The sequence below is a fragment of the Delphinapterus leucas genome, chromosome 1 (genome assembly GCF_059928025.1).
Source record: "Delphinapterus leucas isolate spDelLeu-1000000601 "Yukka" chromosome 1, BTC_Dleu_Yukka2, whole genome shotgun sequence".
Taxonomy (NCBI): domain Eukaryota; kingdom Metazoa; phylum Chordata; class Mammalia; order Artiodactyla; family Monodontidae; genus Delphinapterus; species Delphinapterus leucas.
The window spans coordinates 179,680,089-179,707,847 of NC_143129.1; the positions used below are offsets into that span (position 1 = coordinate 179,680,089).

Here is a 27,759-nt window from a genome sequence, read left to right on the forward strand (position 1 = left end):
TGTTACAGTAGAGGAAGAGAAGTTCACTTTCCACTGGAGCTGTTAGGCTTGAATTTTCTGAGGGGCTACCAGGAAAGGCTGAATTACCCAGAAGTGAAGTTTACACAGAAGGAAGCTTAAATGAGTGAGACTGAGTCCTGACCACATCATTTGAACTCCTAGATCTAGCTGAGGTTGGTGTAAGATCTACATGAGCCTTTTTGGATACATGAGACAATCATTTATTTTTCACTCTTTTACTTTCAACCTAATTGTGTCTTTGAATCGAAAGTGTGTCTCTTGTAGACAATATATAGTTGGATCATATTTTTTAATCCACTCTGTTAATCTCTCTACCTTTTGATTGGAATGTTTAATCCATTTATATTTAATGTAATTACTTATAAGGTAGGAGTTACATCTGCCATTTAATTACTTGTTTTCTGTATGTCTCATGTCTTTTTTGTTCTTCCATTTCTCCATTAATACCTTGTTTTGTGTTAAACCTATATTTTCTATTTACCAGTTTACTTCGTGTGTTTTTTCTTTTACAGTATAGCTTAAGTTATTTTTCTTAGTGGTTGCCCTGGGGATTGCAATTAGCATCTTAACCTAAAAGAATCTAATTTCAATAAATGTTAACTTAATTTTAATAGTATACAGAAAACTTTGCTTCAAATAAAGCACAATTCCCTCCCTCCTCTGTGCAATTTTTATCATATAAATTACATTTTTATGCATTATAAGGCATTGACTCACTTTTATAATTAATGGTTTATGTGGTTGTGCTTAAAATCAGATAGGAGAAGAGAAGAATTACCAAAAAACACATTTATACTCTCTTTCATATTCACCTATGTATTACTTTTACTGGAATGAATCAATAATTTCTTCTCTCTTTTTTTCTTTTTGCTTACAAAAGCTTGAAGTTCAATTCCTTATATTCTAAAATGTTCTGTGTGATATTGCATGCCATGAGTAACATCCAACAGGGAAGTGGGCACAGTATCTCCTATACAAACCTTCTTTCTGTTTTAGGGGTCAAGGGTATCATGTTTATGAAATATAGTGAATTATTATAAGACACATTTATTTAGCCTAATCAGTATTTCTAATTTAGGAGAGCAGAATTTTAATAATAAACATGTAGATTAAAGATACTGTAAACTCTTTTCTATTCTTTCAATTGAGTTTAATTCCCATCCTCATGACCAGGCTTGCCTTAGTGACTTGCTTGACCAATAGAAGGTGGCAGAAGTAACTAGGTCTCAAGAGGTGTTATGGCTTCTGCCTGGGACTCCTGGAATACTCATCCTGGGATCCCTGAGCCATCACATGAGTGCTACTACCCTGATCCTATGCTGTGCTGGGGAAACTACATAAAGGTGCTCCAGGTGACAGACCCAGGAAAGCCTAGACTTCCAGCCGTCCGTGCCAAGGCACTAGATGTTTGAGTGGAGTCAGTCTGGTCTGTCTATACCAGCTCATTCACCATCTGAATAGCAATCAGTAACTTCTGCTGACATCATACAAAACAGGAGACATGTCCATCCAAGCCCTGTTGAAGTCCTGAATCGCAAGATGTCATAAAATAGCAGTTGTTTCAAGTCACTGTGTGTTGGGGCAGTTTGTTACGCAGCAATAGACTATGTAACAAGGTGATATTACCTGGTTCATCTGGCCAGACCAGTACAATCATTTAGACTCAGGGTCTCAAACTCAAGTGCCAATAAGGACTATCCAGGCAGGTAATATAAATGAACAGATGATCTGAGGGAAGGGGTAGGATTTATGTAAACTAGAGAGTGTAAGTCATGTCTGAAGAGGAAAGTCAATTGTTGTCCTGAGGGAACACAAGCCTAGAGTTGCCAGACTTTTCAAGATCTGTCAGATCTTTTAATGCAAAAATCCTAATTTTTAACTGTTGGGAACTAATTTTAAAAAATTATATGTTACCTTGCAAGCCAAATAACACACACCTGCAAGCTGCACTTTCTCCCCAGCTACCAGTTTGTAATCTGACTCAACCCCCTCAGGTACATGAGAAAACAGTAGTCCAGACAGGGGACGTGCCATGCTAACAGTTCCACTATGTGTTAACATCCTCAAAAAGCCTGGAGCCCAGGTCTTCACTGCATGGTCCAGGGCTCTTGTCACTGCTCCACAGTTCTTGGTCAAGACAGAGAATTCTCAGATAGGTGGCACTTCCAAGAATTAGCAGAATCATAGCTCACATCTCCTAGGAGTGCAGGATGGCATGGGCCCCACACCAGGGTTTTCACTCAGAGCAATGAGACTTCTGTCTCCTATATTTGTGCTTGCCAGTAACATTTGTTTTGTACCACAAATTTTTACGGTAAAGGAAAGTATATAAAATGATGTCTTGGTTCATCAGAACATGTTGGGGTGGCACCCTCTATAATTTACGTAATTTGTCTCCCAGTAACTGAAGATATCTGTATTAATTAAGGTAGGTTCACTTCTATAACCAGGAATCCCTAATTTTAAGTACCCTAACATAATTTTAAAAATTGCTCTTGCCCATACAATAGTTCAGTGTGGGTATGTAGGTTGGACAGCTCTTTGTGGATTTTTTTTTTTTTTTTGCAGTACGCGGGCCTCTCACTGTTGTGGCCTCTCCCGTTGCGGAGCACAGGCTCCGGACACGCAGGCTCAGCGGCCATGGCTCACGGGCCCAGCCGCTCCACGGCATGTGGGATCCTCCCGGACCGGGGCACGAACCTGCGTCCCCTGCATCAGCAGGCGGACTCTCAACCACTGCGCCACCAGGGAAGCCCTCTTTGTGGATTTTTAAACAGAGATTTGGGGGCCAGGTTCCTTCCATAACATGTCTTGATTGTCACCTTGGACCTTGGAGTACTTCACTTCCAGCCTCACGGATGGGGAAGGCTCAAACATGGAGGGCTGCCTTGAAGAGTTGTTTGAAAAATAGGCTAGGCCTGGACGTCCATACCCATCAGTTCTGTTCACATCTCATTGGCCAGAATGCAGTCATGTGGTCCCACTCCACTGCAAGGGGGACTGGGAAATGTAGTCCAGCTCTGTGTCCAGGAGGAAAGGGAATGGGGTCCTCGCAGAATCATTACTTTCAAGCTTCTTCAGCATTTCAGAGATTGTACAGCATCCTGTTACTTCTACCACAGAAAGATTCCTGAGATGGGGACCGCATCCAGATTTTATCTTGCTATTGAGATTAGATGCAATAGTAATTAATTATAGAACATTGTCTGGAAATTGTCTTACTGTATATTAAAAGCTCAAGGGGAACATATGCTGCTGATTCTAAGGACCATATTTCTAATAATAATCACCTGCACTTATTGAGCGCTTACTATGTGCCAGGAACTGCTATAGAAAAGCACTTTACAGGAACAAACTAATATTAATAGAAAGATTCAAATAAGGTAAAGTAGGGGCTGGTCAAGGAAGCATCATGCAGAGGAAGGTATTCAGGTGGGATTAAAGGACTTCAGGTTCAGTGTTAGAATGGAGGTCCTCAGACAGTGTTCTAGGTCTTGATAGAGTGAGATTCATATCAGTGGGGATGATAAATATGTTGATCTCCATTACCTTTGAAATACACAAATGCAATAACAATTGGCGAGTAGGTTGCAGAAAATCTGCCCCATGCATAGTAAAGCATCCTGGACCCAAAGTTGTCTGGATAATGTACGGCCCCCTTGCCTAAGTTGTAGACATTCTCCACTCTCAGCTCCTTGCCCTGGTGGCCAGGAGTTTGCGGAAAAAAGAAGGGAAACCAGTGCAGTTTAATTCTCTCCCTTGCAAAGATAAAAAGAGCATTGCGGTTTAGCCTTGGGTGGAACTGTGGGAGAACAAAAATATTCAAAGCCAGAAGTCTCCTCTTGCTTTCTTTGGGAAGAGCATCTCAGGTTGATGATCAAAGAGTCAGGCAGGTCCCTTCGAGGAATGTTTTCAATTTCTGTTTTTGCTTTATTTTAACCCCTTCCTGGCTTCATGCAGAACTTGCATGTTTCTGGATGGGCAAGGTCACAAAGGTGGTGGGCGTCATTCCTGCCTCCATCCCCGTTCAGCATCCTTGTCTGCTTGTGTTAACTTCAGTCATGTCCTGATGCCTCAGTTCAGAATAGGGTGTCATATAAACTAATTTCAATTCAATTGTAATTATCTGAACGTCTTATCTCTCCTAGGAATATTTGAACCCCGGTAAAAAGGAATGACAGATGGGAGAGGGTAATTTCTCAGTTGCTGGATTCCAGGTACAATGAAGGAATTAAGTCTCTGTGGGGCTAAGAAGCAGTGACAACTTCATAAGACACAAAAACCTGCCCTAGGAATGACTTTTACAGCCACTGTAGCTGCAGATGAAAAGTTAGGCCACACAGCCTAGTTATGGGGGGAAAGACCAAGTGTGGAGTCCGAATAGGCTGGATTTGAGCCCTAGCTCTGCCCCTGACACACTGCATGGCCTTGGGCAACTTATTCTACTTTTCTGAGACTCAGCCATAAACTACCCATCTCAGAAGCGTTTTGTGTCTTAATGAGATCAAATTAATGATGAGATCACATTTGCCAAAATGCTCTTGAACTGTAAAATGCTGTATCAAAGTGAGGTATCTCTTTTCCTAAGGAGGCTCTATTTCTGATTTCTCAGTGGGGACTCTTAATGAGGAAGGGACTCAGCATCTTTCTCAGCTACTGGGGGGACTCATGCTTGTTGTGTGGGGCATGGAGGGGTGTCCTGGGCAGGAATTTAAAGGAAATTAGGGAAAAGAATATCAGAGGGGAGGAGAGGGGCATTCCAGGCCTGCAGTAAATGTTGATGGACCATCTGGCCAGCAGAGGTCAGAACATGGGATCACAGAACATGGCCTGGGGACCCCATTCAGGGTCTAAGTTGGTGCTGGTGCCCTTTGAAGGGCGAGCAGAGCCAGAGAAAGAGAAGCAAATATCCCCAGGGAATAAACAGCCCCAAAGCTGGATTCTCATTGCCACGCTGGACCTTCTGGCTGCTGCCAGGCCCCGCCAGCTGGGCTGAGCACACTTGCCTGCATGAACGAGTGAGGCCCCAGATAGGACCAAGTGTTTGGGGGCAGCTTAGCGGGGTTGGTTGGGCCTGGGTATCCAGCATGGGGGGTTGGTTCAAAAAGGCAGAGGGGGACTATATGTCCCTGTATGCTTGGTTGTATGTTGTCTTGTGGATTATTGATGATCTTGTACCCTGTCAGAATGGCAGTGCCTCACAAGTGCACAGACACATGGTGTTAGCTAACAGCCCCTGGGCTCAGACCCCAAGTACCTTCCAGGCTCAGAAATTCAGGAGCTTGAGAGCAGCCCCCATCAATGGATTTGCACTGGTGGGTAAGAGGAAACTGATTTGCTGTTCTTTCTAAGTGCATCACCTGCCTAACACTTACGACACTTGTTGAGTGTTAATTACACACGTGGCTCTGGTTTCCGTGGGATCATATGAATGCAAGAAAGAAAAAAGAAAGAAAGGAAAAAAAATCCCAAAGAAATTAGAACATGGGTGACAGCAGCTCAAATCTTGCTTTTCTACCCTTCCTCCCCTTTCTATTTGTGCAAACACAGCTTAATTATTCCCTGAAGCTATTTAGGTATGTGTTTATGCTGCAATAAACAAGGACCTTTGTTTTCCCTTGGAGGCCAGCTCTTCCCTTGCTCTGAGGGTAGAGGACCAGCGTCTCTTGCTGTGGCTTATATATGGCTTGTGAGTTGCCACTCACCCTTCCTGTGCCCATGGAAGATATTATTAATTGATCGTGTTATGCTTTTCTGTTGAGCTGGAACCAAGCCTCAGAATCCCTCATGACACAGCAGTCCAGGCAGCCAATACCAATTGATTGGAATTGGAATAAGAGATAAAATGATGTGTCACCCTTGATTTAATTCCCCCTACCCTATGTTAATCTGATTAGGGAAAGAATGCAGAAGCCCACTGCCTTTCCCCACCCCCCTCCCTTGACCACGATGTCTGCTTCCCATTTATCAAAGAGCTTTGGCTCTATGAGGAGTGATGCAGAGGTAGGAGAACAAAAATTGGGAAACTGTGCACTGAAGTCCACATGCTTCATTTCTCTCAATCTCTCTCTTAATATCTTTATCCCTGAATCTTAACTCCCAGGGCAGCAGGAGGTCTGGGATAACAGGGTGGAGAGAAATGCAAAATATAAGAAAGAGCCCACTAGGGGGAGAGGGAGAAAGAGGCTCAGTAGTGTCTATTTCCCCCTGAATTTAAGCGGAGGAAATGGGCCAGAGTGTGGGGGAGTCCAATCACTGAAGCTGCCAGGCAGGAAGCATGTAATGGGCCACCCAGTTTGAAGAACAGAAAGGAAACAAGGGTTGCCATAGCTTCCCTCTTCTGCAAGTTTGCATTTTTCCAGAGTTGGCTGACTTAAGACCCTTCAAAGACTGAGTCCCCTCTTAAGTTAGATGTGTTTCTAGGATTGCTTCCTCATTCATTCATTCAGCAATATTTATTGAAGACCCACTAAGAGCCCTGTTCTCTACCAGTTACTGAGGATACTTCTGTAAACAAGAGAGCCACTCCTGCCTTCAGGGATCCTGTAGGCAATCAGGAAACACTGATATAAATGTGAAATGTCGGAAAGTCTGATGAAGTCCACAGCAAGGAAAGTGTGGGCAACGGCAGGTGCATATTTATCTAAACATACACGTATGCATCGGCATAAGGTATTTCAAACCCATGACTTGCCTTGAAATCATGGTAATATTCATTTTTAACTCTGCCCTTGGGAGCCAGGACCAAAACAATATCAGAGAGTTTGGTCTGTTGAGATAGTATCCAACTGTGGTCTCTTGTTCATTGAACAATAATGCATTAAGCACCCACTCTAATGGACTTTCTTTTTCAATAAAACCTGTTTTCAGAGAATTCACAGAGAATGACCATTTTGCATTTATAGCCAAACCCCCTGTGAGCCAGAGGAGTATAAACAGGACACACAGTCCAGGCCCTTGAGGAACTGGTCCAGCAGAATTCCTCTGGCTTGAGGAACTGCTCAAATCTGTGTGTCAAGCTCAATTCTGAAAGCACAATTAGACATAAGAGCTTTATGCTAGCGCTGTGAGGCTGGGAGGACAGAGGTTATCATTCCGCTGCTTTTTCTGGAGCAGCACAGGCCAGATCAACTTACAGAATCGTTGTTTCTTTTGGATCACTGTTCAGATTCACTCAAATAAGCTAATATTCCCAATTCCTCCACAGAGAAGTCAATTTTACTCTTTGCCCGTGCAAAGAGAAGAGGAAGAGCCACAGATAGGGGAGCTGCAGAAAAGAGAATTTTATATAGTTTTCCAAGATAGGAGTCCCGAAGCCTCTTTGAAAACAACACTGATTATTGAATATACCCTTTTAACAAATGCAGCCCCCAATGATCCCAGCCTCCTGCTGTTCCTGCCCTTGTACAATTCTCTCCCACTTTGGTCTGTGATTTCTTTCTTTTTTTTTTTTTTTTGCTGTACGCGGGCCTCTCACTGTTGTGGCCTCGCCCGTTGCACAGCACAGGCTCCGGACGCGCAGGCCCAGCGGCCATGGCTCACGGGCCCAGCTGCTCCGCAGCGTGTGGGATCTTCCCGGACCGGCGCATGAACCCGTGTCCCCTGCATCGGCAGGCGGACTCTCAACCACTGCGCCACCAGGGAAGCCCTGGTCTGTGATTTCTGAGAACAGGTTATTAAAGACTTTAGCACTGACTTGGACACTCTTTTTCTTTTTTCACTTGGATCTCTCTCTGGGGAAACCCCCTGCTAAGTAGTGAGCCGATCTCTGGAGAGGCTAATGTGGTAAGGAACTGAGGCCTCCCACCACCAGCCTGTTAAACCTTCGGGTGACTTAGCCCTGGCCGCCAATAGCTTAACTGCAACCCCTCATGAGAGACCCTGAGTCAGAAGCATCCAGCTAAGCTGCTGTCAGGTTCCTGATCCCCAGAAACTGTGAGATAATAAAGGCTTATTGTTTCACGCTGCTACAGTTTGGGGGTAATTTGTGATAACAGCAATAGATAACCCATACACAACTCCTATTTTTTTCTATGACCAAGAGTAGCCAACACCTCCACAGTTCAGAGGAGACAACATCTCTCTCATTTTCTACCTCAAAATATAGTAACAACCGAAAAGGTGATCTATTTGTCAGTGAATATTTTTGTATATCCTCAAAAATGGTGAATGTCCCACAGTCAGTGGGATTCAGTTATTGCATTCAGTCAGCAAACATTTACTGGAGTCCTACTGTGAGTAAGGCAATACTTGTGGGCTGGGATACAGAGATGAGTAAACATGTCCTCTCTCAAGGGGGGAGATCTTACACTTGTGATCATAATGCAAAGTAGAACGTTCCATATGATCTGGGAATTTGGAATGAGACATGGCATCTCTGTCCTCAAGTAGCTTACTGGATTCCAGTGGGGAAGATAAAACTTCTAAATCAGAAACAAGCAGACATGATACTCTTAGCACATAGTTGGAACTTGATATTTTAATCACAACTGAGTGGATGTATAGTTACTAATAAATAAACATTAAATAATGAGAGATTTATGTAAGTATGAAATATTTGCCAGATTCTTATCTTTTCTTCTAAGTTCCCTAGGTTTCAACAACTTAATGGAGAAAAAAGTCAAAATAACAAAATGAAATAACAACAACAAAAGAAAACCCTCCATTTCTATCCCTGGGCAAAGTTACATCTCTCTCCCCTAACTCTCTACTGCATGTAGAGAAAATTAATCCCAAATGTCTCAGTTCTGTAAAGCTCCACGGAGAATTTCCTATATTGGCTTATGCCACCCTATTGTTCAGTTGAAGGAAAGGGCTCATTGCATGTGAAATATACCAGAGCCTCACTATAATACTGACCTAAAAATATACGCTGTAATAGTTCTTTGTTGCAAGGTCCTTTTATGTCTTTGTTGAATATGGTAATAGAAGAAGCTACCTTAGAAGTTTTATGTGTTTTTTTCACTTATATTCTTGGTTTGGGCTTATGATAGATTATTGAATGTAGAGTGCACATGGTGGGTCAGGCTTTACACCCATGGTAGACCAGATGCCTTAAATTAGTACTTTTTTAAAAGACTAAATTTGGCCTGCATGCTGTGGTTGTTATTGATGTTATTACTTTTAATTAAACAATAATTGAAAATTTATGTTCTCAATTATTACCCTTATACTATGGCTCAGAAGTACTTAAAAAAAAACCTCTTATAATAGAGAAACATTTGCCTCTACCCATGTTTCTATCAAAATGGGAAACTTAAAAGCAGACTAAAAAAGGTGCATATTTCAAGAAGAATGGGAATTGTAAAACATTAATTTCTGGCCTGCTTTACTCATTACCTTCACTTGCCTGGTCCTAGTAGGCATTTAAGCCTATGACCCCATCATCATAGCTCGAGGTGGCTACTTCCTAATACTCTTGGGAATCCCTTGATGCTTGATCCTCACTGTAGCATATAATGTCCCCCATAAAATGCAGTCAAGGGTTACTTAACCAGAGTGACTTAACCAGACTGTAAATGTGAATAGAGAACTCAGGGGTGGGGCTATTATGCTGGGCTGTCGGCACACTGACTCCTCAGCGCCCACCATTCAAGGTCCTGCTTCCACCAAATGGCCACTTGCTACACCTGGAGGACCTGATTAATGGTTACACACACAAATCCTGAAGGTCTATTGCGACTGTGTCCTGGAACTGTGTGCCCTTTTCCTGTCCTTGCGACCTAGATCCACCACACTCTGATAAATAAATTGCCTTGGGTAAAAGCCAGAGAAACTTTTTGTTAAAAAATGGCATTCACTCTGTAGTGGCTAAGCTGTATAATCACATGCCAGTGCTTTCTGAAGGTCCAGGAAAGTCTCTTCAAATAGAGGAGAAATGGAAACTCAGAGAGTGTAGGCCACAGGACATGCGCTTCAAGGTTGTCCAGCCGGAAGGACAGTGATACATGTGAGGACTGTTTCCACATCTCACTTGGGGCAGAGCCCAATAGTATGTATATAGAGCTTTCTGTAATTATTAAAAATGGATCTGGGGCTTCCCTGGTGGCACAGTGGTTGAGAGTCCGCCTGCCGATGCAGGGGACGCGGGTTCGTGCCCCAGTCCAGGAGGATCCCACATGCCACGGGGCGGCTGGGCCCGTGAGCCATGGCCACTGAGCCTGCGCATCCGGAGCCCGTGCTCCGCAACGGGAGAGGCCACAGCAGTGAGAGGCCCGCATACCACAAAAAAAAAAAAAAAAAAAAGGATCTGCCTGATTTTACTTATCAAAATCTGAGTCTCGAATCTTTCTTATTCACCATATAATTTAATATAAAGAAGGAAGAATTAAGGAGAAAGAAAAAGGAAACTGACATTGGCCAATTCCTTACTATATGGGTCAAGCCTAATACCAGGCACTTTTCATACCTAATCCTAGCCTGTGAGGTAGGAATTATGTGCCCCATCCTTTAGATAACATAAGACCCAAAATGTTAAGCAGATTGCTCAGTCTCATGGTGGTAGATAAAGATTCAGAACCGGGACAGGCTGGCTCTATAGTACAATTTTCTCAGGAAAAGTGACTAGAATTCTAGTGCATTCATCCATGCTGTTTCCCTTTTCCCTCCACTTCGAATTTTCTCATCTGTCTACTTCCTACATTCTATCCCCTGTTCATCTTTCCAGATCTACATCAATTTGGCGTTCTGGTGAAACTACCCTGAAACATCAGCCCACCTTGGCATCTCCTTTCCCAAACCATTCTGTCTTTGAAGAAGTTCCCACTGGGTAAATGTCTGCTCTGCATAATGTAGCACTTTATTATATAGGTAGAAAATGCTGTAATATGTGGTACTACCTTATTTTTTCATCATTTTGTGCTTGATACCGTGCCTCTTCAGCTCCTTGTGGGCAGGGAATTTATTTTATTCTTGTCCTATGCTTTATTTTTTTGTGTTGTGTGTTTATGTGTGCGTGTGTGTACATGGGCTTCTCAGCAAACATCCCTCCTTCCTGAAGCACCCCAGTTTCCCTTTGGGGAATTACCAACTCCCCATTGTGCATGGTTTTAGAGGGAAGATAATTACAGACAATGGCTTGGCACTAGGGAAGCTGAGGAGGCCAGATCCTCTTTCCCAGTACCCCAGTACAGCCAGAGGTGAGTACACGACCTAACTCAGTGAATCAGATGCTCCTTCTGAGGACGGAAGGTCTAACTAGTCACCACTCATCTCAGCGGTGACGTGCCCGTCAGGCTGTCCTGCTGTGAGACCAGGGCTGGGCTTCCTGCTACCCGACTCTCACTGCTGCTTTTCTTCTTGCTCGTTCTGGCCCTGGTCCTCTGGCTTCCCACCAGTTCTGTGGGCCGAGACCTTCCAAAAATGTTCCATTTGCTTTTAGCTTGTTTCGGTTATTTGTAACCATAGGCTCCCACAGAAACTCAGCCCTGGGCTGGGCTCAGATAAGCAGCGTAAGTGTAAATTCTTGCCGATTGCCTTTTTGAGGTCACAATATAATTTCCACCCAACATATGTGATGAATAATGGGTATTTGACTCTGTTTCAAAGCCTAAGTTTCTGAGGGGGCTGGGAATGAGTTCTGGATAACGATTGGGTGTTCTCTAAGCAGCCAACTCCCTTCTCCCCAGTCCCTCCTTTGCAAATCAAAACAGCCTACCCTGCTTGCCCTGCTCTTCATTCCTGGGGTGGGTATGACTTTCCAAAGTGGTGGTGGAGACCGTTTCTTCTACTTCCTACCGTTACTGCAATGGCACTGCCACACGGCAGCTCTGTTAAGTCAAGTGTGCCCTGTGCTAGTTTATCATGAAACCACATCCCATTCCTCAAGTCAGTCAGAGCCTGGGGAAAATAGAAATTAAATGTGAAGCAAGAGGGATGGAGACTGGCCAGGAAAGGAGAGGCCAGGTGTGGATGGATGACAGGCAGAGGGAGGCTGCAGGTGGGGTGGAGCACGCTGTGTCTCATATTTGCATGAGAGTACTCGCCCAGGAAGAGCAAATTGTAACACCAAATTGGAGCCAGATACAAAACTGTAAACTTCTCCCCAGAGAGGCCATTAGGAGTTAAACTGGGCAAAATTCTCTTCACCACAATTTCACTTGGAGCTGCGAATGTATGCCATCATTTTTTCTCAAACTTAGAGTCAGAGGGGGCTCATTAAAGTCACTTACACATTCTCCAAGTGCATTTGCATTAACAGAGAAGAAGTCAAGGAGGAATCAGTTCTTTGTAGGAGCCTGATGCTCAGAAAACAGCAGCCTGGATGGTCCCTGACCTTGCAAACATCCCTTGTTTCTAGGTAATTATGGTTGAAGAGTACAATATTCAGAATTCAACCCTTATCCCAAGTGAAATTCTCCAAATAACCCCAAAGGAAGTTTTAGTTTTGCTGGTTCTCTACCCCTTGGAGAACACATGACCCCACTCTCCAAAACACATCCATATGGACGGGCACACCTGACTTTGCATCGAGTTACATTTAGGCCAATATCCCTATCCTTGCGGCCGAGGGTAGCATAGACTCTCCCCACCTCCACCCCAATTAAGAACCTCTGAGCTAGGAGCCAGTGTGAGAACATCATCTAAGTTTCTGAGGGTGATTGTGAAAGAGTCCTATAGACTGGTATTCTGTTTTGTAAAAACCCTCAGTCTCTAGGAAGAGATGCAACAACGCAAGAGAGGGGGTGATGCAGATAAGGCTGAGATGCGAGAAGATGAGTCCAGGGCTGCCAGCACCCATTTAAACTACTCGTGGTGCAGCTTACTTGGTAATGAAGCCAATGGATGAAGCCAAACCGGAAGAAATTAGAGAAAAGAGGCAGAGGCACTAAGTCCTCGTGGCATGGTCTAAGGTCCTAAATCCAGCTATTCCTGAAGCCATCATCCCTTGATCTTTCCAGTTATGGGAGACAATAAATCCCGTTCGGCTTAGCCAATCAGAGTTAGATTTCTGTTACAGCCCATGCAGTCACCAGTATTTTATCATGGTGTATCATGATACAGGTCAGGAGCCCCGAAGCCTCCAACCTAAACTGGCTTTTGCCACTGGACCCACTTTGGGCAAGTGTTTTCTCTGGGTCTCTGTTTCCCCATCTGTATAATGAGGAGGTTGGGTGAGACGCCAGTTTGGCATTCTGGTTTCCACTTTCTTCCTCCAGTTTTCAAGCTCTGTGATGAGGGGCAGAACTGTGACCTTGTCCGTCAGCCACTTGTGAATGACACAGGAGGGGAAGAGGAAAAAGTGTGCTTGTAGGTACAGGAAAGGAAAGGTAAAGGAATCACACGTCTCATTCGGTTTGGTTAGAGGACACCTGCCTCCACCAGCTCTGAGTTGGACCCTTTGGTTGCCTGCTGTTCCGCGCAGGACCACTCTTGTGCCAACAATCTCTTACTTTCTCTCCAGGCTGGTGTCAAGTCAAGAGTCGTTGGGAATGCTTGAGAGGTGACTGAAGTTTGGAACGTGTGTTTGGTAGATTTGCTAAGACAGTGGTGTCCAGATCCCTTGCGCTGGTCTCTCTTTGCCTGTGTTTTTATTTTGTTTATCTATTTATTTATCTATTTGCCATGCTGTGCAGCATGCAGGGTCTTACTTTCCCCACCAGGGATCAAACCCGCACCCCCTGCAGTGGAAGTGTGGAGTCTTAACCACTGGATCGCCAGGGAAGTATCCTCTTTGCCTGTGTTTTTAAAGTTAGGTTTCCAAAAATACAGTTAGAACGACCATGTAAACAATGTAGATTCATCTCAGGGATAGGGGATGCATTCCAGGTCTTTCCTGGTTAACACAGACATAGGAAGTATCAGAACACGTCCCTTCTGGTCACTGCTCCCCACTCTCCCTCTTGTTCTGACCCCATAGGTGTGGGGATGGCACAGTCTGGTGCTTTACACTCTGGGCTTTGGACCAGAAAGATCTGAGTTCATGTCCCTGTTCTGCCACTTACCAGTGGCATAATCTTGAGCTAATGGCCTAAATCTCCTTGGGTCTCAGTTTCCTCTTCTATAAGATGGACTATTCTGTTGATGGAGTGTTATATTGTAGGGGGGCAATCAATGACCAAAGTGCTTAGCACAGACCTTAGCACATTGTTATTATTCAGTCAGTGCTACCAGGGGCTGTTGAGAATGATCTAATCACAGTTTGTCCTGTGGACAAGCTTCTGAGTGGATATCACATGTATTCACCTTCCAAAGCTCACATCATAGGTCCTCTATTCGCCCCTGTTATCCAGCTGCACTTGGCTGTACCTCTGTTCTAGGTTTTTTTTTTTTTTTTTTTTTTTTTGCGGTATGCGGGCCCCTCACTGTTGTGACCTCTCCCGTTGCGGAGCACAGGCTCCGGATGCGCAGGCTCAGCAGCCATGGCTCACGGGCCCAGCCGCTCCACGGCACGCGGGATCCTCCCGGACCGGGGCACGAACCCGTGTCCCCTGCATCGGCAGGCGGACTCTCAACCACTGCGCCACCAGGGAAGCCCTGTTCTAGGTTTTATGTTATAATGTGATAGTGACCAAGATGGGTTCTAATATCTCCTGGTCTACCTCCTAGCTGGATGACTTTGAGCAAGTTATTTAGCTTCTTTTAACCACTTTTTTTTTTCAGCTCCAAAATGCAAATCCAATTGACCTTGTAGTGACCTTGTGAGATTTGAAGCGGAAGATGCAACCAGAGTACTTAGCACAGTGCCTGACCCAAGAAGGAGAGATGCACACATGGCCGAGGAGGTGAGTAGAATTTCTGAGCCAGAATCTAGGCTTTACAATGACCAACTGTAGCCTGTAAACATGGCAGACAAAACTGAAAAGTGAGGAACAACAGAGGGAAATGAAGCCCAGGGTGTATATTCCATTCCATACATTCTGTCTCAACATTCCAAAGTTGAGACAGAAAAACAAAGATTCTAAATGTCTGGGGCCTGCTCAGAATTAAAGCATCAGCACAGACATTTGAAGAATTAAGTCAGACATTTTAATAGATGTAGCCAAAGAAGTAGGCACATGGTACACTGTAACTGGAAGATTCACTACCTTATAACATTTGAGGATTTTAGGAGGGAAAATTCTCTACTTCCCTCCCTTGACAATTATCTTAAAGAGTGTTGGGACAGTCTCAAAATCAATTTTAAGTAAAATGATGAATTTAGTTTACTTTGGAGATGGGAGAGGAGGAGGGCAGGTGACCCCAAAGAAACCATACTCTAAGGATCGCTCCTGTTCCAATGAATTTTGACATCATTTTCCTTAAAAGGTGTATATCCGATAAAGGTTTTCACTGAAAACTTTTGCAACTCAAAGTTTGAGAGTTTCATATTCCATGAAATCTGTCAAGAAACTCTACTCTTAACATCTAAGTACACTCAAAAAGAAAAATGATACTCTGCAGTTAGTAAAGGAGTTGAGGTGACCAGATTGCTTCAGTTTCACAGCTTTACATTTTTACCTGTCTCTAAGTTCAGCAAAATCTTATGATTTCTTGGGAGGGGGTTGTACTTACTTAAAAAATTTTTTGAAACTCAAAGGACAGTTGAAGCCCTGGGAACTCTTATATTTAAAGTACAGGAAGGGAGAGCAATTCTGCTGTAAAATTAGCAAGAGCAACACACCCTTTTGGCAACAGGAAGACCACAGAATGTAATTAGAATTCTAACAGAAGCAGCAAAATACATAGGTCATAGGAATAAACAATGCACCTCCAGTGCTTCCACATCCCCGTGGGAGGCTCAGAAGGAATGAATCACTGGGGATTAGCTTCTGGAATTGAGAAGACCTGCTTCTCTCCATTAATGACATCTCGCCTTATCTTCCCATCCGCGTTAATGCCGTAAGCGCACTCCATCAGAGCCCCGGAGGGTGGAAGAAAGGCCAGCAGCCTCCCATCCAATGGCAAATGTTCCTTGCTGTTTCAGAGGACTGCAGGATCCCTGTTAGAATGATTTCTATTTTCTAATGGGATGGGCTGCCCCTGATTTATTTCATCACACTTGCAAAGCCCCGCCCTTCATCTCCGGATGTGTCTTGTGTCTTATCTTCCAAGAGCCCCCTGGCCGGCAGAGGTAGTCTGCTGGCTGGAACTTAATTAGGCAGCGTTTGAAGATCCGGTGGCCCTCTGGCAGCCAGCTATCTTATCTCCCAGTGCAGAAATCCCTCGGGGAGCTGTTCCTGCCGAGCACTGGGGCCCAATCAGGAGGGGCTAGAGATGTATTTTTGATTTGCCAAACAAAACGACACAAGATAAAACCTATCTCTTAATATATTACCTGGGAAGCCCAACTCACCTTTGGGAAAACCAAAACATTTCTGGGTTGCAGGAAATCTAAAGGTTATATAATTCAACGGGTAGGGGTCGGGTGGAAGGAAAGGTGGGGGCGGAAGAGAGACCTAACTGATTGGCCAAGTTCACCCTCATTATCCAGATATCTCAGTGACACAGGCTAATGGCTCTTTGGTCCCTCAAAAGGGAGACTGGGGAAAATAAAACACAGGAGGCATTCCTAAGGAAGGGAGATTCTACAAATGTCCCAAGTGCCCAGAAAGCAGGCGTCAGCTCACCCTAGCTGATGCTATAGTCCTGAGCTGCCGCAAGGTGGCAATTAGCAAGACCACTCTTACTTTTATAAAAATAGGGCTTTTGGTTCTCGATTTTAGGTACCGATACTTATGAAATCAGGTTAACGGGGATTCTGTGGTGTCCTAACAAGGAAATTTGGGTTCTCAATGCAAATATCAGAAAGAGTCTTCTTTCGTCTTAAGCACACAAGAAACAGAAGTCCAGGCTTGGCTCACCTCCAAGGGTCTGCTGACCTGAGCCTTTGTGTTCTCGGGCATACGGTTCACTCCTACCAGGTAGCTCAGGCCCAACACGCGGAGTCCCTAAGAGTCTGCCACTAAGTACTCAGACCTACTGGTTGAAAAAATTCAGCTACAACATCTTACCGACCTTTAGAGGCCTCAGCCAGTCCTTTGTGATTGTCTCATAAAGTGGCAACACCTGCAGGGTGTAGCAGGACTACTATAAGAGTCCCTTTTCCTGAGACTAACAAGTCCTGCCGGTTTCTCAAGTGTGACAGTGAGAGCTTTGGTAGTGATTTGTGTTCAATTAGCACATCAGGCATTTGGTTAGCCTGGCTGAGTGAAACAAAATATTAAGCAACCGTTTCAGCGACGATCAAAATAACGTCCTATCTTTTATTTATTTAACACCTTGTAGTTTTTAAATTGCTTTCTCACTCATTTTGTCTTCTGATCCTCACAACTCGAGCAGGCAGGCAGAGACAGGTATTATCAGAGCCTCACCTGGTTCATAGGGTGCCTCTGGGTGAAACAGACACAGATGCCCCTTCCTCTGGTGGGGGAGGGTGGCAAAGCCTGGCTCAGCTGGACATCAGCTCCCACTGACCCCTCAGCTGCGTCCTCCTGTGTAGGGGCACACACTGCCTAACCGTACATGGCAACCCGGGGTATTATCTCCATTTTTAGGTGAAAAAGTTAAGGCTCAACTCAAAGAGTTTAACTGACTTGTGAAAGGTCACACATCTTGTAGATCTTCTGGCTACTGGTCCAGTGGTCCCTCTACCATAGACATCTCTCCTCCTAACTCACCTTCTAGCTTTACATCAACAAATAGCACTTCAAAAAAAAACACTTAATATGAGCATTCACCTTTCCTCTCTTATTCCCATCCAAATGTCCTACTTCCTGAGTCAAATAAATGCCTATACAAGAGCCAGTCTTATAGGATTTTGACTCATTATGTAAAATTCTACCACAAAATTTAATCCTTTGAGATGTTTAAGGCTGCAGCTGTAAACAATTAATTTATGTTAAAATCCAAATGCAACTGGACGTGCGTTCCATTAAGTCACTGCTTTCCAAACTGTCTTCCTTAGGACACTAGTACTTTTAGACGAGGGGTGTCAGGATCACCTGGAGGGCTTGTGAAAACGCAGATCCCTGGGCCCCAACTCCTGAGTTTCTGATTCCGTAGGTTTGGGGTTGGGCCTGAGAATTTAATACAGATTTTCACTTCTAACAAGTTCCCAAATGGGGCTGATGCCGCCTCTTCCAGAACCAAATGTTGGGAGGTAAGTTTCCAGAGGATGCTAATAGGAGTTCAACATGACTTTAGTTTTTTAAAAAAATATACTTATTAGTATACTCATGGAAATTAATTCAGAAGGTAGTTTGAAAAATCCTATCACAGGCCATAAGAAGCCAACATTGTCATCTGGACTTAATTTATTAATTTATCCCCCAGTTGTTTAAACAAACATTAAAAGTGCTGAAAATGTTCCAGAGTCTGTTTACATCCCTGGGGACACAAAGGTCTGGTCCTTGTCCTCCTGGTAATTTCAATCCATCTGGGCACAGAGACACAGACAGACCATTACAGCCCAGTAGTTACTGACTCTGCCCAAGTAAGGTGGATGTTAGTTGGGTGGGGGCTGGGGGCTGGGGGCGGTGGGTGATTTGTGAGCCAACAGCAGGAAAGAGGAAAGTGGACATCAGCCCTCCAGAACCTTGTCTGAGTCACTCTTTGCCTCAAAGGCAACCATTTTTATGCTACCTGGGGTCCCCTCCTTCATAGGTTTAGGCCACCCAAGGAATTCACAGAACATCAACGGTGGCCAGGGCCAGCTCCATGGATGTGCAGCCGATGTGCACCCACAGACCCCACACACAGGAGAGCCCCAAGCTGGGTTTAATGCTCTGCTATTGCCATCTTGAAAGTCTTAATAATGTTTGAACAAGGGGCCCTACGTTTTCACTCTGCACTGGGCCCTGCGAATTATGAAGCTGGTTCTGACGGTGCCTATATTAGCCATTCCACAAAATCTTTTTGAGCACCTACTAAGTGTCATTCGCTGAACCGGGCATTTGAGGGTTTTGACTTAGTAGGATAGGGTTCCTGACGGAGGAGCTATAAGCTGAATACAGAAGACAGACGCATGAATAGGAATTGACAACCCCGTGTGGGAAGTTAGAAGACAGCAACACACGCCCCATCCTTCATGCCCACAGGAGAGAATTTATCTCTGCCAAACCATGTCAGGCCCTCAGCAGAAAGCTCTGCATCTCCTATTGCAGCCATGGAGGACTGGATTCCTTGCCCAGGTAATTTATGGTGGGAGGAGAGGGGGAGTCTCCATCATAGAGAACATCACCTCACGCCACGTTTAGCATTCATCAGAGCAATGTCATTAATGTGCATTTTCCCCAGAGGCTCGTCCAACAAGCCAGGTAGTCCTGACATGGTAACAGCTTTATTGTTAAGTGAAAATGTCAACTTCCTATCTTCACCCTTGAATTGTACTGAATCTCCCTAGCTGTGTGAATATAAGTCAGCAAATACCCACCTCTGAAATGGGGCTAAAATCTAGATGATTTCAAGTCACAGGTGGTTCGCTTGTCCTTCAAGACAGTGTTTTGCAAAGAGTGGTTCATAGACCACTTGCATGAGGATCACCTGGGGTGCTTGTTAAAAAGGCAGATTCCTAAGCTCCAATCCATTCTGGGATCTGCATTTTTAAATTTTCACCTGCTCTCCAGGAAATTCTTAAACACGTGGAAGTTTGAGAAGGTTCCTAGGAGCCTTGACAGGAGTGGGACAGCAGACCACTGGAGTTTACTAGTAAGGAAGGATATTTACTGCACTCTCCAAAATGCTCAGCCCTCCAAGAGGCCCTATTAGGGGATTTCAGAGGTGAAATCCTGCACCAGAAAGTTGACTTCTGTGGAAACAAGCTTCGCACGTGGGCACAGACCAGAGAGGGCAGAGCTGAGCTCCCTGACATGAGTGCTGCAGGCAAAGGGGCTTCAGACAAAAGCACCTGGAATGTTTGGGGTTCATGAAGGTTCCCCAGGGGCCATCAGAGGACCTGAGAATTAGCAGAAAAGGTGGGGCTCCAGGCCTCCAACCTGGCTCTTTATTACGATTTCTCATTCATTTCACAAGGTTAAGAGAATATGTCAGAGTGAAAGCTTCAGTCCTTACAGTGGCTGGCAAAGTTCTACACGGCCAGACCCCCAGTACCCTCACTGCTCCCACCTGAGCTCCTAAGATGCTCCAAATGTGCTCACTGTGCTCCGGCCACACCCTGGCCTCCTTGCAGTCCTTCAAACACACCAGGCCACTCTGCCCCAGGGACTTTGCACTGGCTGTTTCCTCTATCTAGAATGCCCAGGGCTTACTTCCTCACCTCCTCAAACGTCTTTCTGGACTACCCACACTCCCTGTCCCCTCACTATGCTTTATCTTTCCCTGTCAGACTTGTCTCCATCTGGTAGACTAGACATCTTCTTTCTGTATTTATTGACTGTCTCCCCTCAGTAGAAAGATAGCCCCTTGAGGGCAAGAATTTTTGTTTAGTCTAGTTTTGTCCATTAAGGTATCTCTGGCATAGGAAACAGTGCCTGGCATGTGGGAGGCCCTGAGTAAATATCTTTGTTGAATACATCAGCATTAGAGAGGGCTCCTAGGACCGTAAAAAGAACACCCACTAAGGGACAAATACAGACAGGGAAGCAGGGTACACTGCGTCTCTCCAGTTTTTCTCAGCCTCAGGGAAATATGGACTTGCGACTTCTCTCAGAGTTTAAACTGGGGGCAAGGAGGATGAAAAGAGCAACAAAAAAGGGAGGAAAATCTGGGATAAGAGCTAACTTGTTGCTTTCAGAAGAGTTCGCATCACGCTGCCGCCTTTCAGAGGACATGAGAAAGTGGGAACATGGCAGCCCATCTCCGGAGATGACAGCAGGTCTTCCTTCTCCGTCTCCGCCTCCTCTTTCTTCCTCACCTCCTTTTTTGCTGGCACTTCAAACGCTGCCCTCTTTGGCTTCTTTTAAATAGCCAGGGTGGGAATATACAGGGGGGGAGGTATCAGGGCTCCCTTTGAAACCTGGCCCAGCCACTGCTGCCCACAAACATCTCTTAGCGGCAGAAGCACCGGCTTCTCGTGTCTGACGGTGGCGGCTGGTGGGAGGTCTGCAGGGCGCACAGCTCACGGCAGGTGCCTTTACTTTGACACAGATCCTGAGAGGTGGGGGCAGGGCAGGGGGAGAAGAGATGTTGCTTGACAGTGGCCCCTTCCTTTTCTTTCTTTAAAAAAATGACACCAAATCGATCACATGGGAAAAATTGGACATTTTTACAACGCCTTGTTTCTGATGGCCAGGGGTGAGGTGAAGAAGAGAGAGAATAAAGGTGCAGGTCTCCCTATCCAATTCTCTTTGTCCAGCATAAAACATCATTTCTCCCGATTGTTGAAAATGACTCCCCTGCCTCAGCAAGGACTTTGACGGGAAGATGAGGCCCTTGAACATGCACATTTCACGGGCTTTGTTCTGAAAATTATCCTCTTCACTGCAAATATGCTCAAGCCTTAGGGGTTAAGGGCAGGAATAGACTCCAGTTCCTGGCTGCAGGCTGTGGGCTGAGTGGGAGTCAGGATGCCTTAGAACAATGCGGGGGGTGATTCTCAGATCAGAAGCTGACGTGGTTTTACCTAGAAGAGACACATGGCTCTCTGACTCACCACATATCCACGCAGGCTCGAACTGGGACACATCACGGGAACATGAGTGTTTTTAGAACCAGCCTCACGGAGGAGGACAATGAGACATGCTTTTTACCAGATTCCCCTGGAGGACAAAAGGTCTGGATCCAGGGTGGCTGGTGAAAGAAGGTGAAGTGTCAGGTAGGGAGATAGGACTGAAAAAGAATGATAATGAAATCAAAGTAAAAACAGCTGAGTATACTGGTGGTGGCCATGCATACCATCTTGGTTGTGAAGTAGAGTCTGGAATCAGACCTGAGTTAAATCCTATTTCCTCCACTGACCTCAGGGCTGTCCAATGTCAGGGCTTCCGTTCTCCTCTCTGTAAAATGGGTATAATAGTAGCATCTACTTTTCAGGACCGTTTTAAGATTTAAACAAGAATGTGTGTACAGGGGCCAGACAAAAAGAAAGCCCTCAATAAATGCTAGTTGCTACCATCACCACCACCGCCACCATCACCACCACCGTCATCACTACCTTCCTCCTCTCTTCATCGTCATCATCACCTAGTTTAATCCTGGGTGGCTCTGATAGACCATCTAATTGTGTGTGTGTGTGTGTGTGTGTGTGTGCACGCGCGCGCACGCGCACATGTGCGCACAGACGCATTGGTGTCTCAATCGTAAAGTGGAGATCACAATCGTATTTGATGCAGATAAAATGACATAGTTCTCGCTAAGGACAGGACTCAGTGGCTGCAGGCAGTAATGCTCCAGGCATAGTCACCATCGTTGTTAGGCCCTGCAGCTACCTTCATTCTAAGGTGAAGTAGCTGACGTTTAATAGAGCTTGCTGAAGATCAAAGATTCAAGCAGGGCTCTTAACTGCTGCCATGGGCTGCATGCTCCCAGAAGCAGCCCTGAAGACCAGGATCTGGGTGTAAGTGGGTCCCAGGTAGCAGTGGTGGAGGTGGGGAAGGGAGACAGGGCGGTGGAGAGCACCGGCAGAGGGTCCGTGGAGGAGCGGGATACCACTGCAGGCACCTGGGGTCAGTTCCACTGGGAAACTCTGAGAGATGGTGTGGGTCATGCCTCTGAGCTGTCCCTCCACAGTGTCAAGGAGGCTGGGGTATTTATCCTCCTCCTTGTATTTGCCATTGGCTGAGGGTGACTCCATTTCACCTCTAGTCGGTCCCATGTGTGGGCCCGGGGAGAGCCCTCAAGTCTTCAATCTGATCTTCAGCAAGTGCTAGAATGGTGAACTTTGCGGGGGTGTGGAGGGACCCCGATAGCACTCCCTATAGCCAACACGATGAAAGTCAGGGCACCAGTGGATCTGAACCCTTCAGACAAATAAGAACCAGAAGCCTGATCCCTGAGGGGTGGAGAAGACTGAAGACTGAGAAAAGGGCAAGGGCTCGAGGGACCTGGTCTGGCAGGATAATAGACTTGAATTGAATTAAGCCAGCACTGGCTGAGGTTCTGTCACGTGTAGGGCTTGTGTTAGGAATGGTGGGACGGCTGTCTTCCAAGGACTTACAACCCAATACCCACCTGTGTTTGAGGATTTGGGATGGAACCTGCTCTGTGCCAGAGCTCCATACCAGGTGCTTCAGAGGCACAGGAGGAGGAGCTTTGATTTGAGTCACTTGAGCTAGACCATGAGTGATGACTGGGGGATTAAGAGAGATTCATAAAGAGATGGGAGGGACAAGCACCACTTGAGGGGGGGCAAGTTCAGAGCATGTTCAGGATATGGGGGCCTTCTGTGTGGTTGGAGAGTAGGTGGGCCCAGTGCGCAATGTGAGAACTTTCTAGAAAGTTCAGTTGAGGACTGCATGATGGAGGACACTGAATGTCATGATGAGCAGGGGGCAGAAGCTAAAGACCTTGGTTCCTGAAGAAAACCTGTGCCTTATACAGGGCATTTTAATAAGATTCCTCTGCAGGCCCAGTGGGTGGAGTAACTGAGAGCAAAGTCTGGTGCAGAAGGTCCCACCCCACCTCTAGTCTCCGATGTAGGGGGAGGGGCATCAGGGGCAGGACTCTCATGTCACACCTGAGGCACAGCCTGCTCCATGTGTTGAAGCCACCTCTCCTATAGCCTGGCATCCTTAAAACCCCAATCCACACTAAGGTTCCCCAAAGAAGTCCTACCTCCTGTGTCCCAGGGACCCCAGAGTTCTCAGCCAGCTCTGTTATCTATAACGATACAGCCAGGGCCCGCCAAGGTGTCTGGTTGGCCCTATAGCAGACCTGGTCTTGCAGGAGGGTACATAATCCACTAGATATGATGAGAGGAATGTTCTTCCCCCAAATGCCAAAGGAAATGCCCTGTCCCTATTTTTGTTTTTCATGAGAATTCCTAGCACTAGGCTACCAAGGAGGGGCGAAATATGGCACGGGCTGAGTCTCCTGGACTCTATTGACGATTGGAACGTAAATTTACCCTGGTCTTTCTGCCAAATGGATCCTCAGTGTGGGAGTTCTCTTGGAGAACAGCCAAGAGTCAGTTGGTCTTTCTCAAAGAGGCTCACTCTCTTTGAGACAAGACCTCAGGGAAGAGGCCTGGGTCACCCCTCAAGCAAACTTTGCAAAATTCCACTTCCCTGAGAGCTTTTCAGAGCCATGGCCAGAGTCCAGGAAAGCCCCGAGGCCTTGTCATGTGCCTCTCTCCTCTTCGATATGGCCATGGATGTCTCAAGATAAGAAAACCTACCAGACGTTGATCACAGAGGTACAGGCATATCTCAGATACCATACCAGGTCATCTGGTGGAGTGAGCCATGTGCCCCCAGGGCAGGCTGAGGAGCAGGCTGCATTGGACAGCAGCTGGAATTTTAGCTCCAGCAATGGAAGGGTTGAGTATCCATGCACTTATCCTGTGAATCCATTATTTTAATATTTTTGAACTCAGTGCTAGCTGTTTTATGTTATATAGTGTTTATTTTTACTTTAAAGTGTTATCTATGCATGAGTGAGTTTTCTTCTGTACATTCCTTACTATTTGATTCAGCCTCAAAATATTGCCCTCACTTGAAATATTAGCTGACCACACCTCTTCTCTTCTTTGCCTTTTCTATGCCCACCCCCCTCCCTCCCCTCATCTTTGCCTCTGAGATCCATACGACAATGTCAGAGTGCATTCTACCCAGTGGATATTCATTAAGGGCCATAAACAGCCATAACCTTAATGGATGTGGCTAGTTAGCTGAGTCTGGAGGAAGGGCAGTGGTGAAACTGCAGGAGTGCAGACATCTATGAGTCCCTGGTGACAGGCTTCAGCCCCTGGAGGGATGATGGGGTGAGGAGTTTGTGCCCTGGCAACTTCCCTTCCTGACTTTCCCCCTTCTCATTTTATGCTCTCTATTCCCCTATCTCTAGAAATGCAGACTTGAATCGCTGGGGAGAGATTTTAATGTAATGCAGCTAAAATCTTTGATGGGTAGGCAGTAGGGGTGGGATGGTGCAGAAGAGCACGCCTGGTGACAAGCACACCTGGGCCTGAGCATCCTTCTAACACACATCCTTGTGAAGACATCAGGGGGCTCCAGGCAAATTCAAACACAAATTCTCAACCAATAAGAGGAGGGGCAATGTGGGAGAGAGCAGAGAGGGAAAATCAAACAGTACAAGATTGTTCATAGCAGCTTGATTCATGATAGCCCCAAAGTGGAAATAACCCAAACGCCCGTTAACAGGAGAATAGATAAACAGATTGCAGTATGCTCCTGCAACGGACTGAAATGGAAATAAAAAGAACAAATGTACTAGTCTACCTGGGCTGCCATAACAAAACACCATAGACATGGTGGCTTCAACAATAGATGCTGATTTTCTCACAGTTCTGGAGGCTGGAAGCCTTAGATCAGGCTGCTGGTAGGGCAGGATTCAGGTGAGGGCTCTCTTCCTGGCTTGCAGACAGCCACCTTCTCACTGTCCTCACATGGTCTTTCCTGGTGCATGTGTGCAGAGAGAGAGAGCAAGCTCTCTGGTTATCTCTTCTTATAACGGCACTAATCCCATCCCGAGGGCCCCATCTCCACAACCTCATCTAACTCCAATCACCGCCCTAAGGCCCCATCTCCAAATACCATCACATTTTGGGGTCAGGGCTTTGACATATGAATTTTGGGGAGACACATTCAGTCCATAACAGTGAACTTTGGATAAAAGGAATTACATGAATGAATCTCAAAAAATATTTTGCCAAGTGAAAAAGGGGGCACAAAAGAGTGAATACTCTATCGTTTTAAAATGAATTTTTAGAATAGGCAAAACCTGTGATGATAGAAATCGGAAGAGAGGCTGGCTCTGTGGAGGTGTGGAGGGTGGGTATTGACTGGAAAAGGGCATGAGGGGACTTTCTGGGAAGATGGAATTGTTCTAGATTTTGACTGTTATGGCAGTCTACCCGGGCTGCCATAACGAAACACCATAGACATAGTGTTTCGTTATGGAAGCCCGGGTAGACTAATATATTTGTTCTTTTTATTTCCATTTCAATCCATTGCAGGAGCATACTGCAATCTGTTTATCTATTCTCCTGTTCACGGGCATTTGTGTTATTTCCAGTTGGGGGCTATCACGCATCAAGCTGCTATGAACAATCTTGCATTTTTTGACAGAGGGAGTGGTCCCACTGTATATATGTTCAAAGCTCACTGAACTGTACACTAAGACCTGTGCAGTTTAAGTAAATTATGCCTCGATAAAAACCAGCATTAAAAATAAATAAATAGGGCTATAGGAGCAGCATTGTGAGGTCCAGGGATAACAGAGAGAGAGACTTTTGTTTGTGTGAATGTGCATACACATGTATGTATGTGCATATCTACATATACATGCCATACATATACACACAGTTAACAAGTAAGAAACCAAAACCAATCACAACAATGTATCAAAGGCGAGCACGCCCCATGCCCCCAGTAGGAACCCCATACATCTCTGTACCAAGAGGGGAAACGGTGCAGGTGTTGCCCCGAGCAGACACATTCATGAACCTTGGGTGAACTGAATTCAGCCTGGACGACTGGTGTGATTGAAGTACCATCACCCGTTGAGTTATATCAGAGAGCTCCTCACTTTGCTTTTCCATATTGATGAAAAAACTTGCAATTTTTCACTGCTGCAGAACTGAACTGTGATTTAATGTTTCACAATTTACATAGCTGATTTCATGTACTTTTGGCAGTTCCACCACATTTTCAGTAGTTACTAGAAAAAGTTGTTCCTCTAGGAAGTTAAAGAGGTGTCTATTCTGCTTCCCAATCCCTCCCCACCACCACTAGGCTCATGAGGAGAAATTCAGAGTTGAGGATGAGAGGTGTGAAAGTTACAGAGTCTTTGATTCCAGCGTGACTCTGGGAGACGATACTCTTCACACTAGCATTTGGGCGTGAAGCATTTGGGTCCCCGTTATCTGCTCACATTTTCCCTATTAGCCAAGCAGACGCTTGGAATGTCCCCAACACTCAAGTAAAAACATTGCCTCCACTATTCATTAGCAGTTTGGCCTTGGATAAGGTAACTAATTTCACCATTTGTGAAATGGATCCCAAAATGCCCATCTCCAATGGATACTCTGAGGATTAAATGAGAAATCGTCTAGCACCATGGCCAGTGCCAAGTGGATGCTGGAGGCCGAGAGCTTCTCTTTACACCCACCTTTCAATATCATCACCTAATTCAGATGCACTGGCCTATCTTTATATACTTTCTTCTTTAATGTTGCCCATTCATTTGTTCACCCACTGATTCACTGATTTCGTTCAGTCACTCAGTAAATATTTATTGAATACTTATCATTACAGACTGTGACAAGTTCCCTGAAGAAAAGGAACATAATCGTCTGGTTGTGTAACAGCAGAGCTCAACTAAGATTGAAGGGTCAGAGGGAGCTTCCCCAAGAAGAGGACTGAATTCCAAGACTGAGCCGAGGTCTGAGGATGGGGAGGTTAAACTTCCCACACATCTGCCCATTCCAGCATTTATGGCTTTGTCCAGACAGTTCCTCATTCAGGAATGGGCTTTTCTCTCTATTCCACCAATTTCAGTCTCTTAAAGGCCCAGCTCAATTCCTGTCTCTTTCATGAAGTCGCTTCCCAATGAGGTTCTCCTGTGCTCAGCACCCTGGTGTGGGTTCCTGGAGGACTTAGAGTCTGCCCTACACAGCCTACAAGTGAACAGAATGTGTTATCCTCTGCCCGAGTTGTGTGTCTTATCTCCCCAGACCACTATAAG

The 27,759-nt window shown here is 45.4% G+C and overlaps 1 long non-coding RNA gene across 1 annotated transcript; it reads left to right on the forward strand.

Annotated features, from left to right (window-relative positions):
- LOC149750831 (uncharacterized) lies at positions 1-27,759 on the forward strand. The gene is made up of 3 exons (XR_016388953.1): positions 1-173; positions 14,623-14,744; positions 27,330-27,759. It is a non-coding gene; the product is annotated as an uncharacterized LOC149750831 (long non-coding RNA).